Here is a 16,195-nt window from a genome sequence, read left to right as displayed (position 1 = left end):
CTCACTACCTAAACAAGAAATCTACTATTAAGTTCATCTTTCCTTTGTTCTGTTAATTGAACCAATCACTGTCAAACCTTATAGACTAGGTCATGAACTTTGGATCTAAATATCAAATATTAGATCATATAGTAAAACCTCGACAATGAATTTTGCTTCACTTTCACTCTGCTCTTCTCAACTTCACATTTCACTCTTTGTTCTACTTACAAATCAATTCTCCATGTCATATCCACTCACCATAATAAAGGAAAATCTCCTTTCTTTATACCAAGTCCATTAAACAATCCCCTGAGTTGACTGTTACTATTAGATTAATTATTTGTTTTGCTTATTAATTAGATCATCTTGATTTAGTTAATTAAGTTGATTATTACTCTAGTTACTTAAGCTTACTCTTAGGTGCATATAATTAATATTTTATATTAATTATAATGCACAAACCTAGTTTTCTTTCCCTTTAGGGTTTTGTTCACCTTTAAGGTTGAACTTTTGTAATTTTTGTTTTCATAACTTGGAAAACAATTTTGCTCTCACATCATTGAGATTTTCCAAGATCTGATTTTCTTTTTTTGGTTTCTCTTTAGTACAGGTTATTTTCATGTAGGTGTTCTTCAAAATCTTTGAAGTTGGTTTTCACATCTTCTACATGGTATCAAAGCGTCCCTGCTACTTCTTGGTCTAAATATTATTGAAGCCATGATTTAGAGATAGAAACCCCAGCTTTTTCAAGGTTTTTTTCTTTAATATGGAGAAGAAAAAAATTTCAGGGCACTTTGGGCTTGAACAGAGACTACCATTGTCATCAAAAGGCCCAATATAGTCAAAAATCATATAATTTTTTTTATTTTGGTCATTTTAGCTTCTGGGAAAAAAATTCTTGCCCCGTGAAGCCCATACGAACATGTTTTTCAAAAAAATTTAAAAAGTTAAAAAATGGAGTTTTGGGCCACATCGCCCACTAGCCCCCCCAATGCCACCCCATAGCCACCGAAGTGCTGCCTGTGCCTAGCCCCTACTCAACTGTATTCAGCACACCACCCGTGATGCAACCTCTTCCCTACCGCCATTGCAAGCTACTCTCCGACCACCACCACCGGTGCCGCCGCACTCGGTGACCACTACCGTTCATGTTGCTTTGCCTGTCTACCACTAGCCCACTGACGTAGTTCTCCTATTTACTGACACAAAAATTTTGCAAGTGATGCTAGGTTTTTTGTCTACCATGTTAGCACTTTATGATGTGACATCTGTTAGAATCTGAAAAGATTAATAACCTAGAAAACTAGTGCAAAGAGTAAATATCTAAACTATGAATGCAAATGATACAAAATCAAAATAGCATCATAGAGTTAGTCTCCAAGAGAGTAATGCAAATGCTGGAAGCAAAATAGCATTAAGAGGATGCAAAAACAAGAGATGCAAATACAAGCTAGGTAGCATGCTTATATAGGCTAGGAAGAGGGAGGAGGTGGCAACACCAACCAATGAGGAGCAACCATCTATCGGACTAAAGATAGCAAAGTATCTTCCTAAGATAGCTAATGGATGCTCACATGTAGGAAGGTGACACCTCACAACCATTCACCTAATAAGACATGCTTTATTAACCTAAGCGAGATTATTAAAAGTGTAGGAAAAACCTAGCAAAATAGGAAAAATAAAAAACTACACTAACACCCCCCCACAAGCGAAGCTTAGGTGGATGCTAACCTAGCAAAGCTATGAAAGTAGGAAAATGGGTCCCAGCAATAAGGCCTGATCAGGTACCCAATACAAGAAAAAGAACTAGATGAAGGAAACTAAGTCTCCAATCTAGGAAATGTCCCAAAGAGAGGAACAAAAAAAGAGCATGAACCATCTCTGAAGCATGAAGCTACAAACTCTGTCAAAATGCTGATCTGTAGAAGCGCCATGGAAATAGAAGGCACGAACCATCAACCAAAGAAGCATAGAACAACAAGTGAACCCCCCCATAATGTTGAACAGGGAGAGGGGTGACAGGAACACTGAAATGCAATGCCAAAAACATCTGCAAGAAGAAGAATCAGGAACACCAATAGTGCAATAGAAGTACAAGCACAGGATAAAGGGCGGTGTCACCGACACACTGCATGGGCTAATGTCGTGGAAGAAAAATTCACTTGAAAAAGGTGGATGAACACAAAATGGCAAAACATCATGACCCCCCATGGCACTTTATAACTGAGTGCGAGTACAAACAAACACAAGGTGTACAAGATGCCAAATATGCAAAAGCAAGCACTTTATCTCAGTGCGTTTACAGAAAAAGGAATGCAATAGAATAGAAGCATACAATGCTCAGAAGTCAGAAAGAAGAGTGAGCCAAAAGAACAGAAGAAGAGATTCCAGGACCTGTAGAATCCAAGTAATCTGCCAGAGTGCGAAAGTGCAAAACTCGAAGGAGAAAGAACTTGGAGCAGAATCTGGATAAAAGACCTCTGCAACTGAATAACTCATAGAACCAACTTTCCAATGATATTTGGTGAGCCCAGAAAAGAGTCCGAATGAGCGAGATATGGCTCTTGGAAGACAAAATAGAACATCTTGCTTTGACTGCCAAAACAGACAACCAAATTGTAGCAAAAATCAAAAAAACCTGTACCATCATCTCCATCTTAGAACTAGCTTTCCAACGCATTTTTTGGATTGAAAAAAAAATGTCCTTATGCTCAAGTTACGGAAGAAAAACTGACAGGGCCTCCTCATGAAGAGCATATGCTAAAAGTGAAACTTGGGCACAATAATCAAGGAAACAAATAGCACCACTGTGATCTACTCAAAAAATCATGCACTTTCAAAAAAAGAATCGCCTTGATATGAGGTCGTGTGAGAAAGTTATGATCCTCCGAAGTTTCCAAAATGAGAATTGTGCACAGTCACGGTTGAGAATCTGCAATTTTTGAAGAATTCATGCATGAAAACCAAAAAACAACTCCACTAGTGGATAGAGCACAAAAAAATAGCCAAGTTCATAACAAGAATCATCAAAATCGGAGTCCGTATGAGTAAGAACGAGACATTTGAAAACTGCATTCAAATCTGCGACTGTCAATGGAGAGGGGTATGGCTATAGCTTTGCATGCTCGATTCTAAAAAATATACAGCTTGCATGCAAAATCTAAAAGATACCTAGATGGTTTTTTGGGGCTGCGAACAAAACCTAGAAAGCATTTTTCTTGTTGATGAACAGAAGATGTTGCTGTAGTGTAAATCAGACGCCTTTAACAGTAAAAAATGGCTCCAAAAATCAGAAAATGACCCCAGCAACCAAAATATGACATGCAAATGCTGGATCAGCTTCTTAAGTCCATCAATGGCATGCTGGAACCTGCAAAACTGATTGAAAACTCTAAATATGCAAGTTGGTTGTCAGATTTGAGATTGAAACTCCAGAGAAAAATTGTTTTTGTCAAAACTTTTCTGATTCTCAGGATCATCCAAAGATGCAAAAGAGGAGCATTCTTCATTTTTCAAAAAACTACAATATAGTTTATTTCCCGCCCCCCCCCCCCCGAATCTCTCAAATAAGGAAACTAAAATCTACTCTTGCACATAGAAAAGCTCTGATACCATGTTAGAATCTGAAAAGATTAATAACCCAGAAAACTAGTGCAAAGAGTAAATATCTAAACTATGAATGCAAATGATACAAAATCAAAATAGCATCATAGAGTTAGTCTCCAAGAGAGTAATGCAAATGCTGGAAGCAAAATAGCATTGAGAGGATGCAAAAACAAGAGATGCAAATACAAGCCAGGTAGCATGCTTATATAGGCTAGGAAGAGGGAGGAGGTGGCAACACCAACCAATGAGGAGAAACCATCTATCAGACTAAAGATAGCAAAGTATCTTCCCAAGATAGCTAATGGATGCTCACATGTAGGAAGGTGACACCTCACAACCATTCACCTAATAAGACATGCTTTATTAACCTAAGTGAGACTATTAAAAGTGTAGGAAAAACTTAGAAAAATAGGAAAAATAAAAAACTACACTAACAACATCATCATCTAACCTACTGATATCATCACCCTGAGACCCATACTGATGTCATTTTCTAGCTAGATGATGTCATTTTCTAGCTGCTAATGTTAGCAATTTGGTGGCCAAATTTTTTCAGCAATGTCCTCTTGATGGTCATACCACCATCAATTTTTTTTCCATGTCTATAATTTTCTAGTGAGCTCTATCTTTGTACCAACAATTCAATTTTTTCCCATAACTTTAGCATATAGAGGTATTTTTTTGATCCAAAAGAAGCGTTGAAAAGCTGGTTCAGAAATGGAGACAATGGTGCTAGTTTCATTTTTTTCTGAGTTAGTTTGAGCTCCCAATTTTGGTATTGAATTACAGGCTTCTGTTTCTTTCTCCTCTACATCTAGAATCCAGGTTCTTTTCTCAATTTTTATGCTTTCTATATTTGTTTTCTTTGGTATTCGAGGGATATCATTATCAATTGTGGGGCGGGGGGAATTTTTTTCTATAATTTAATTCAGAATAAGATCCTTCAACTTTTACCTTCTTCTCTCAGTGTTGGATCCTTCTGTGACTCAGCTCATGCCTCACAATTATAGAAAATGGAAAGCACAAATGACTAGGCTTGCCATTTCATGAGGTATATGGTCATGTCTAGATGAGAACCAACATGTTCTGCAGTGCCCTTTTGATGTTCTTTAGCACAAAAACAAAATGGATGAGGCTATGGGATTGATTGCACTAAACATCTCAGATAGTCTACTATTTCACTTGGATGGTTTGACCACTCCTCAAGCTATTTGGACCAAGTTCTACAACTTATTTGGCATAGTGAATGAGTTTTGGGCATTACAACTTGATGCAAAGTTGACTTCTTTGACACCAGCCAGCTTCCCCACCATTGAAGACTTCTTGATGAAGTTCAAATCTCTATGTACAGTTTTGGAGGGATGTGAAAAAATCAAAATAGATGACAAGTGTATTTTCTTTTATTTTTTATGCTTATTAATTAGATCATCTTTATTTAGTTAATTAAGTTATTTATTACTCTAGGTACTTAAGCTTACTCTTAGGTGCATATAATTAATATTTTATATTAATTATAATGAAAAAACCTAGTTTTCTTTCCCTTTAGGGTTTTTTTCACCTTTAAGGTTGAACTTTTGTACTTTTTGTTTTCCTAACTTGGAATACAATTTTTCACTCATAGGTTATTTGCATACAGGTGTTCTTAGTGATCTGTGAAGTTGGTTTTCACAACTTCTATAGTTACACCTTCTCAATAAATTATTATTGGACCACATTATAGGACACTTAGTGATAACATTAATCTTTCACCTTCCAACTTGAATAACATTTTCATACATGCAATATTATGATGAGAGAGCTTAACCACATCATCATCTACATGTCTTCTTCATATCCTCAACTTGGATTCTTAGAATAACAATTCTACTCAGAGATAAACAAGTTTACTAGAACATGCCTCTATAAACTCTATCTTAGAACAAACATCACCAAAAATTACACAACTTTTTTAGACTTAACATTTCTTCATCTGATGTGAACTACATATACTAGATACCCAAAAGTATCTCCCATAACCTCAGATAATGAGAATACACAACTAGTCATTTGTACCAACTTGATCTTTATGTTGTTCTTCTGTTAGATACTATAGAAGACTACTATGTTGACATCAATGAAAAACTCAATCATGAATATAACATATCATCATAGTAACATATCTACAATACTCCCCCATAGGAATATCATCAACATTCATGCTTCTAACAATCTCCCCCTTTGGCATTGATGGCAACATAGATGAAAAACATTTAGTTTCAAGAACACCAATAGTTAAAGATTGTTAACCTTTCTTTTCAAATTCTCTTCATCAATCATTCTCTCAAACTATTTTCTTCACTAATCTTCTCCCCAACTTTTTTTTCATGCTAATCTTCTCCCCCATTGACATCAATGTTAAATATTTCAGCATCCATCAAACTTTGCAACAACTTATTCTCACTAGCTAAAGTGTCCAAAGACACTGTTCAAAAACAACATCCAACAATAGTCCTTGATAACTCTATCCATCACAGATACTCCCCCATACAGGAATCATTATCATTTAGTCCAGACAAACAATGGTGCTATGTCACACTGCATTGATGCATCCTTGCATCTTCTACTTTGATGTAGGAAGGGGTGTAACCCCTAGCATACCTCACAAATACTCAAAAGTCTCTTTGAGAAGAGGCTCGATGAATATATCTACAATCTTCTCTTTAGTGTTCATGTACTTCAATCTAATTTCCTTTTCTACAACTTTCTCTCTCAACATGCGATACTTGATAGAAATGTGCTTGGTCTTCAAATGCAAAACTAGATTCTTAGACATATTTATTGTGCTTGTGCTATCATAATGTATGAGAACAGGTTCACTAAATTCTATCCTTATATCTTTCAGCATCTTCTTCACCCAAATAACTTGATTACAATTGTTTGATGCTACAACATATTCTACTTCAGGTGTACTTTGTGGGGTATAGTCCTACATCTTGCTTAGCCAAGAAACCAATCTTCCTCCAAGAAAGAAGCCTCCACCACTAGCACTCTTTCTATCATACATGTTGCCTGCCTAATCAACATCAGTATAAGCACTTAGAGTGAAATTATTAGATCTATCATACCACAATTTGAACTCTAGTATTCCTTTCAGATATCTAAATATCTTTTTAACTATTGCATAATATGCTTCTCTAAGATTAGCTTGAAATCTTACAACAATTCCAATGACATTTTCTATATCTAGCCTTGTGTGAGTGAGATATTACAAACCTCTAATCATAGATATGTACTTCTTCTACTCAATAGTAGGTGTCTCATCCTTCTAGATAACTTGTGGCCAATTACCATAGGTGTTCCAATAGGTTTACATGTTTCCAAACCAACCCTTTTCAATAAATCCTTCAAGTACTTAGTCTAAGAAATAAAGATTCCTTCCTTACTATATACAATTTGCAATCCTATCATACTCATTTCAAATTCTTTCTTCATTTTGTTTGCAAAATTTTCAGTTTACTAATCATTTCCTCCAAATATGATCTCATCAACAAATATTATGAAAATCATGAGTCCATTATCAATTTCTTTCTAATAGAGATTACTATTTTCCATACCTTTTCTATATCCAATCTTTCTCAAATGCCTATCCAACCTTCCATACCAGGTTCTAAGTGCTTGTTTCAAGCCATACAATGCTCTCTTCAGTTTGCATACTATGTCCTTCTCATTTGTCAAAGGACAACCTTCATGTTGTTCAATGTATACCTCTTCTTCAAGTTCTCCATTCAGAAATGTCGACTTGACATCCATCTAATATACTTTGAATTTCTTGTATGTTGCATATGCTAAGAATAATCTTACTACTTCAATTCTAGCCACAAGAGCATAGGTCTCATCATAGTCTATTCCTTCTTGCTATGAGTAACCTTTATATATGAGTCTTGCCTTGTTCCTTACAACTTCTCCTTATTCATTCATCTTGTTCCTAAACACCCATTTAGTTCCTATCACATTTTTTTCTGGTGGTCTGGAGACTAATTCCCATTTCTCATTCTTTACTCTTTGATCCAATTCCTCATTCATAGCTTGTTTCTAATCATCATCTTTACATGCTTCATCTGCATTCATAGGTTCAACTTGAGATATCAAATATAGTTCTTCATTGACTCTATTTCTTGTCATCTCACCTTTATCTCTACTTCTAATAATCTACTTGGATGGATGATTCTTTGTCATATTCTTCTCCAAAGTAGGAGCCATTATATCAACTCTTGGCTTTGTTGAAGGTTCTGAGCTTTGTTCTTGCCTTAACTTTCCTTCATTCTACAAATCATTGTCTAGTATCAAGAAATACTTCATCATTCCTTTGTTTAGTAACAACATCATCATACAAATTGTAATCAACTATAATTTCTTGTAGCCTAAATTTCTCATCAACTCTTACATTTGCACTTTCCATAATAGTCTGACTTCTTTGATTATAACATCTATAAGCCTTTCTTTCCAATGAATAACCAAGAAACATAACTTCATCACTTCTGGCATCAAACTTACCAATATCATAATCTCTTGTGATATAACACTTCAAAAAAATTTGAAATACTTAACTGTAGGTAAGTGACCAAACCATAGTTCATAAGGGGTCTCGTTTGTGTCTTTCTTGACCTATACTCTGTTTAGATTCTAGAACGCTATATTCATAGCTTCTCTCAAAAACATCTTGGATACTTCATTCTTAGCTAATTGGTTTCATTTTTTTATTGTACCATTCCATTTAGGTGTTCTCAACTCAATTATTTCTTCTGGTCTAGGATCAGATCTTAGTTCTTCAATCTAATTATTGTTATGCAAATCATTGTTAATGAATGCTTCCACATTTTCATGGTTAGCCTCTAGATCAAAAAAAGTTACCAAAGCTATCTTTTCTACTACTTCATTTTCCTTAACCATTTTGAGATCATTATCACAATTTTTCAAGAATCTTTCCATACTTGCTTTAAATTCTTTTTCTTCATCAGAAAGCAAAGTTTTTCTATTTTTTCTTATTCTTTTAGGAAAGGTAGATGAAAAATGACCAAACTCATTACATGTCCAACATGAAGAAAAATTTCATACCTCTTTTCTCTCTTTTCATAACTAGACCAATACCTTTTTTGATATTCATGTCTTCTATGGATCTGAAGTTATCTTTTTTTGTGCCTGTATCCAAAAAATCAATGCTCAAATATGTACACAATTTTGATCTCTTACCAAGAAGCCACATCTTCTAGGTGTCAAAATTTTCTCCGTCAAATTTAGGACTATGTTTTCTGAAATAACTATCCATTAATCTCCAAAAAATGTTAAACTTTATCTTCAAGGACCTGAAGCTCTGATACCAATTGTTAGGAATAATAGTCTAGCAAAGCAGGGGGGTGTTGTGGCAATTAGTTATCCAATAATTGAAACATTTATTATCCTTAAACATTCTTATCCATTCAACCAAAGTGAATAGCAACCATAACAAGATGCACATAGACAATTACACCAAATATGTTGACTAGGGAAACCCTTCATCAGAGAGAAAACACTAGTGGAAATGATGCCCATAAGATGATGTACTAATATAAATATTCCTTGTTAGAGGATCGACCCTGTTAGGAGTTTATTACAACATTTAGTACATATAGTCCCTATTAGGAGACTTTGAATCCCTATTAGGAGATTCCAACCCTATTAAGAGTTGTCCCAACCTTGTTAGGAGTTGTAGCACAAAGCATGCAAGAAGAGAAAACTACCCAAACATGTAATTTCAATTACAAGAAGAACTCACTGGCCAAACAAGTAATGTACTATTAAGTTCCTCCTTACTTTGTTCTCTCAATTGAACCAATCACTATCATACCTTTTAGATTAGGTCACAAACTTCAGATCTAAATATCAAACCTCAGATCACACAATAAAACCTCGAAAATGAAGTTTCATTCACTTCTACTCTGCTTTGCTCAACTTTGTATTCCACTCTTTGTGCTGCCTACAAGTCACTTCTCTATGTCATATCTATACACCATCATAAAGGAAAATGTCATTCCTTTATACTGAGTCCATAAAAAAATTCCTTGAGTTAGTTGTTAGACCTTATCAATTAATTGTTATAGAAACACATTAAGAACACATTACATCTAGCAATAACAATAATCTTCTACCTTGCAACTTAAATAACTTTTTGTACAAATAATATTATGATGAACAAGCTTAACAACTTCATAATAAACATGCCTTCTTCATATCCTCAACCTTGATTCTCAAAATAACAATTTTGCTAAGAGATATTACAAGTTTACTAGAACATGCCTCTATAAATGCTATCTTAGAACCGACATCACCAAAACATACATAACTTCTTCCAGACTAAACATTTCTTCACTCGACGTTAACTGCATATACTAGATACTCAAAAGTATCTCCCATAACCTCAGATAGTGAGAATACTCAACTATCTGTCTGTAACAAGTTGATCTTTCTATTATTTTTCTATTAAATACCATAGAAAATTGCTATGTTGACATCAATGGAAAACTCAGTTATGAATGTAACATATCATCATAGTAACATATCTACAATACTCCCCCATAGGAATATCATCAGCATTCATGCTTCCAACATATATCTTATGAAAAGGGAAATGAAATGATCACTACTTACATATATTTTTTCATAGTGTTTTGAAAATTATTATTATACACCAATCATATGATGATACTTATTGACAAAACTAATAAAAAAATATAGTAACCTAAAATTGGTTGTAAAATAAATGTAAGTGACTTGCTAATAAGATAATCTTACTCTATTGGATAGCATGCCTAACAACTTGTGATAGACGTAGTAGATGAAATAGATTCTTATGTCAAGACTATTCAAGGAGGGTGGGGTGGGGTGGGGTGGGGTAGGGGGAGGGGTGAAGGGGCACAATGAAAAAGATTTTTCTTCTTCTTGAAATAGGAAATTAAAGTAAAAGACCCAAACTCTCACTAGTTTTGTTGGTAGCATAGTAGAAGGCTATTTTGAGCATTGCCAACTTTGGTGGTAGCCATATGTCTACGCATGAATGTTTTTCCTTCTTAGAATTTTTCCTAAGCATGTTTCAAACTAGAATCAGTTCTTATCAAAAAGGTGTATGCATTATGGATAGAGATCTTTCCTTAAAAAATGGGAGAAATAGTAGAAGATGAATTTAAATGCACATAGTTGAATTTCTTGTTTGGTTAGTTATATGTTTCTCCTAGAAATTTATGATTTGAGAGAAAATGATAAAATTATATAAATAGTTGTCTATGTTTGAGCCTCATAGCATTTAAATGAGAAATTACCTCAACACAAATATGACAAGAACATTTTAATTTGATTTATTTCTTATGTTAGTTAAATGGTGTAATTGAATAGAAATGTAAATGTATCTAACATGAATTCCATGAACTAATTTCGTAGGTCCTGCATGGGGGTTTTGTCCTGACTATGATGCTATAGTTCTTGTGCATTAAATATATTGCCATTGCATAATGTTTCACTTGGTGTCTTTAAGTCTTGTAGATCCTCATATCCATCACATTTAATATTCTAGACTCGAATTTACTTAAATTGAGGATGACTTCTTCTACAATGTTAATTCCCAAATTTCTTTATCTAGATATGTCTCAATTATAGCTTAATTGCATACATACAAATTGTTGTGATTTCATTTGGATATTTAAGTTGAATTCATGGAAATATATTCTTCTTTTAAATATGATCTATCTTTTTGTTCAGTATAGAAATTGATTTCCATTTCAGATGTTGCATGAATTTTTCTTTTTTTTTTTGCTAGATTCCTAGAACAACCACAAAATTTATTCTAATTATATTTGACTATAGCACTTCCTTGTTAAAGAACTCTATCCTTGTACCACCTTGCAACTAAAAGTCTGTACCTTGAGGTGGGGTAGGTTTTTGTTGTTGGAAATTATATCAACCCCTTGCATATTATTGTCTAAGATTTAGACATGTTAAGAGAATTAGATGTTTAAGTTGTATATGGAAATTTTTATTTATTTAGATATGCATGGCTATGCTTCCATGGTGTTATATTTTCTTTACATGTAAATTTTTCATTAGGGGAATATACTTTTATGGAGTTTCCTCTGTGAATTATATTGAATTCCAATAAATTGGTTCATATTGAGAAATAATCCAAAAACTCTACCAACCAAGCATCCAACTAGTTTGATTTTCTTAGAACCAAATTCCATCATAAATAATGATCTGCTTGTATGGTGCCATATGAAGTTGTTAGTAAACTAGTCAATTATTTAAAAGGACGATTATAGAGTGTTTTAATTTATCAATTAGATCACTACACTCTATCAAATTGGTCAAATTGTGTTTTTGATTACATATCAATAAATAATTTATATAAAAGCTGCGAAATATCTTCTTCTGATCAAAACTATCATATTACATTCTTACTGTGTTATAGGAAAAAGATTAATGAAGTAGTAAATGTTTCCACATGAACTAGTGTAGCTCTTAAGTAGAATTTAATTGGGAAAGGCTATTGCACATTTTTCTCTTAATCATACCTGTTGTTCAGAGATATTTATATTTTGATGCCATAGTTTTGTATATGTGAAGAAACCATCCCTTTAAGCATGGTTCAAAACCTTCTCTATTTTATAGAAATATGCTATTGACGGGAAGAATTATTGAGGTATCCCATTGATGTTATACTTCAATATAATGCTGAATTCTTAATCCAATAAGGTTCTTTACAATGCATGCTTGTTCTAAATTAAAAGTAATTTTTTATTAAGTCTGATAAATTACTTCAATGGGTATGGTGATTGGCATTTTTTTTAGTTATATTGATGAATTCCATGTTATGCATTAAGTTGTACATCAATGCATTATTAAGCCTACATGCATTTTATTTTTAAACAAATGATGGGTAATTTATTGTATGATAAATGTGTGTGCACTAGAGTTACAGGAGGATGATTTTAGCTCTTAAATGAAATTGTGTTATTCTTTTATGTGAAAGGTCACATAATGGGAGGGTGTTAAATTTCAAATAAAAGGGAAGGATAGGATTGAAATGTGTTATCTTCTTGTCACCTACTAGTAGTTGTCTGGCATCTAAATGCTTTGGCCAAAACTATTTCATGTTGTATGAACATTATTTTTATGCATGGTTAATTATTTCACCCCTTGCCACATTCATTTTCAATTTCTATATTGGCATCTGTGCATGTAGATTAATTACACAACTACACTAAATCCATGTGATCCATAAGTTTAGGGGTTACTAGGCTTCTTGGCTACGGTCGAAGAGTTTTTCATTTTAAGAAGAACCTTAGGGAAGCTAACACTTTGTGGTTAGACAACAAAAGTGCCTAGGCTATACTCCTATCTAAAGATAGAAGATGGACAATGTTCGAAGGATGAGGAAGCATGGATGCATGTAGATGGGCAAAGGTCCAATGGCATTATCATATATGTTTTTTCCTCTATTCATGATACTGCAATTGTGTGAACTTGTTGTTTAATGCTTGACATGCATATCAAAATTTTCTGTTATGCTCATTAATGTATGACACTTTAGACTTATGTATGATGTATTCCTATGATGGAATGAAGTTTAGTGTGTGGGTCAACTTCTTGATTGTATTTCATTAATGACACAATCACTAGATATCATGTGTTTGATAGTTTGCTTGACACTAGGCTTATGAAATTTAGTTAGTAGTGTATCTTTCAATTTGAAATATAGGTCAAAATCTTGTATAATTTATATAAGTATTGGTAACCATTCATTTACTTGTTGATCTAACTATGTGTAGTCAACTATTGACTTGACTTTAATTTTTTCCACATGTTTCCATATTATGGCCTATGTGGAGAGTGTATGAAGAGTCAATATTTACAAGAATCTAATAACTCCTTAGTTACTTCTTAGGTGTTTAATTTTTTTTTGGTTTCAGGACCTTCTTGGCTCTTGATGTACTAGTCTCTTAAGGATCTTGTTTGGGTCCCCTCTTGTCTTGCAGAGTTCAATGGTTCTTGCAACTACGCATTTTAAAGTCTTAATTGAGAAGGTTACTAGAACATTGGTAAAATTCCACTCTTGTTGTTTTCCCTTGTCGTGAAGGTCAGTTTCAGTATAGTAGCATTTATGGTTATTCTTGATGTTGAGGACTTTGTTCTTCGTTTCTTTATTGTCAATGGTATCATTGTCAGGCTTCGGCCATGCCCTTGGGTGGTTGCTATTGTTAATTAATGGTTTTGGGTTCATTTGCGGCTCTTGAAGGTTTTGGGTCATTTTGAAAACCCTTGAAGGTTTTAGGGTCTTTTTGAAAACCCTACGTGCATGTGCAGCTTTGTTTGTGGTCTTTGTTGGCTCTTTATATGTTCTTGCATTCACAACCCATTGATTTCGTGCCTGATTAATAAAAAGCAACAGAATAGCACATTTAAATCTGACGACTTTATGGAACTTTATATGCCCAAGTTATCTATAATGGCTATTAGTGCTCTTCCCATTATGAAAAAGGAATAATGTATTATCAAATATCTATGCACCCTTTTTCATTTGTCTTTCAATATATGTTTTATAGTGCCTTTTTCCATGAGTCTAAGTTCCATGCTTTTTCAGTATGATATTAACTATTGTTTTGTTCCTCATTAGACTATGAATTTTCTCTCTTATTATAATGTAGTCTCTTAACTAGCTCATTTATATAATATTTCAATAAATAAAAAACTACTTTTTCGACAGATGTGCATAGATAAGAAAAACGCTCTGCTAGGGTTTTCTTGCTTCATGCAAACTTTCAGTTTTTTTTGCATATGACCCTTCACTTGCACTCCCCTTCTGTCGGCACTTGTCATACTACATTAAGTGTGGGAGCTTTAGGTTAGGATATAATGCATCTGGCCAGCGGTGAACCAGTTGTTTCTGGTGTTCACGCTGTTGCTTTGGACTGCTATGGCGCCGCCACCGAACAAACGCTCGCACAAGTTTGTCCCGAAGGTTTTCAACAAGGTAATCCTGATATTGTCCTTCCTTTGCAAGAATTTGATACTGCATGTGACTGGTTAGAACAACATACTTTGATAGGGTATTTTTTTGATAGGACTCCCCCTGAAGCTATGCTTAGAGAATGGGTCAACAAAAGCTGGACTCCTCATGGAGTCCGCCTTGACACTGTGCAAAACCTTACCAAAGGTTTTTTTTTTATTTCACTTTGCTAACCCGTCGCAAGAAGACGTGGTTTTTACCAACGGCCATTGGTCTGTGCGTTCCTCTCTGCTTATTTTTCAGAAATGGTCCTGAGACTTCTCTGTCTCGAATCATAAAAAGATTAGGGTTCCTGTTTGGGTCAAATTCCCAAGTCTACCCTTGCCCTAGTGGCCTTTTATTGAGTCTATTGCCCAAGCCCTTGGCAAAGTTGTTACCAAGGAGCTAGAGAAATTTTTTAATGCTCACCCTCAGCGGCGTGTTTGCATTAAAGTTGATCTTTCTAAAGATCTCAAGGATTCTATGGAAATTCAGATTGGCGCTCAAACCTTCGCACAGAAGGTGCTTTACTTAAACCTACCTAACACCTATTATAGGTACCAATCTGCAGAACACAAGATCAGGGATTGCCCTTTGGCTATGCCTAGGGTCAAACCCTAGCCTAAAGCGATGCCTGTCAAACAGGTGGAAGGAAAAAAAGAAGAATGGGTTACTGTTGGGCACAAAGGCAAGCCTGCCTTGAATCCTTTGGCCCCCAAGCCATCCTATGTGGCAGTTACCACAATTCCTCCTGCTTCCACCGAAGTGTCAGTGCCTGCTAGCATGGAGACGCCAGCGGATTCTGTTGCACTTGTTCCAGTTTCGCAAGTTTCAAACCCTGCTAGTTCGTAGGGGATTAAGGTGGCCGCCAAGGCCTTGTCCTTGGCTGGGGCTTGTTCTCCACTTGCAGTCTCTTCCATAGTACCACCAGCAACAAGGCGTTCTTGCAGTCCTCCTGGACGTGCAGAGATATCAGGGGTCAAATGGCAGGCTATAAGTCCAAAGGATTTCCCGTCTGACTTCCACCCGATTTCTACCTTTTTGCAGAATAGGTACTCCTCTCTAGAGGACGAGGATGATATGGAAGAGTTCTCATGAACTTCCTCTCTTGGAATGTTCGACGTCATGCAGACCTCTCCAGAAAATTCTATGTCAGGGATACGCATCATAGACTTGGGAATTTAGATTTTCTTTGCCTGCAAGAAGTTAAGATTTCTAGTTTCATGCTTTCTGCTGCATGCCACGTCATTTGGCAGGATAGCATCATGTCTTCTTCTCAGCATGAAGCTGGCCAAGGTGGTGTAGTTACTCTCCTATCACCTCACCTTCATTTTGCTATTATTTCACACGGTTCTGACCCCACACACCGTATTATTTGGCTTTTTCTTTCCATTAACAATCATTATTTTGGAGTCATTAATGTTTATGCCTCCAATGATGCTGTGGAAAGGGCACAAATGTGGGTTTGGCTTGCTAACAACTTGTCACCCGCTACTTGGGTCATGTATGGGGACTTCAATATGGTTGAAGTGGCCTCTGACAAAGATGGCATTCTGC

This window comes from Cupressus sempervirens, chromosome 9 (genome assembly GCF_028749045.1).
Source record: "Cupressus sempervirens isolate cs-2001-9-10 chromosome 9, ASM2874904v1, whole genome shotgun sequence".
Taxonomy (NCBI): Eukaryota; Viridiplantae; Streptophyta; class Pinopsida; order Cupressales; family Cupressaceae; genus Cupressus; species Cupressus sempervirens.
The sequence above is the reverse complement of the archived record's forward strand: the minus strand, read 5'-3'. Positions refer to the sequence as shown.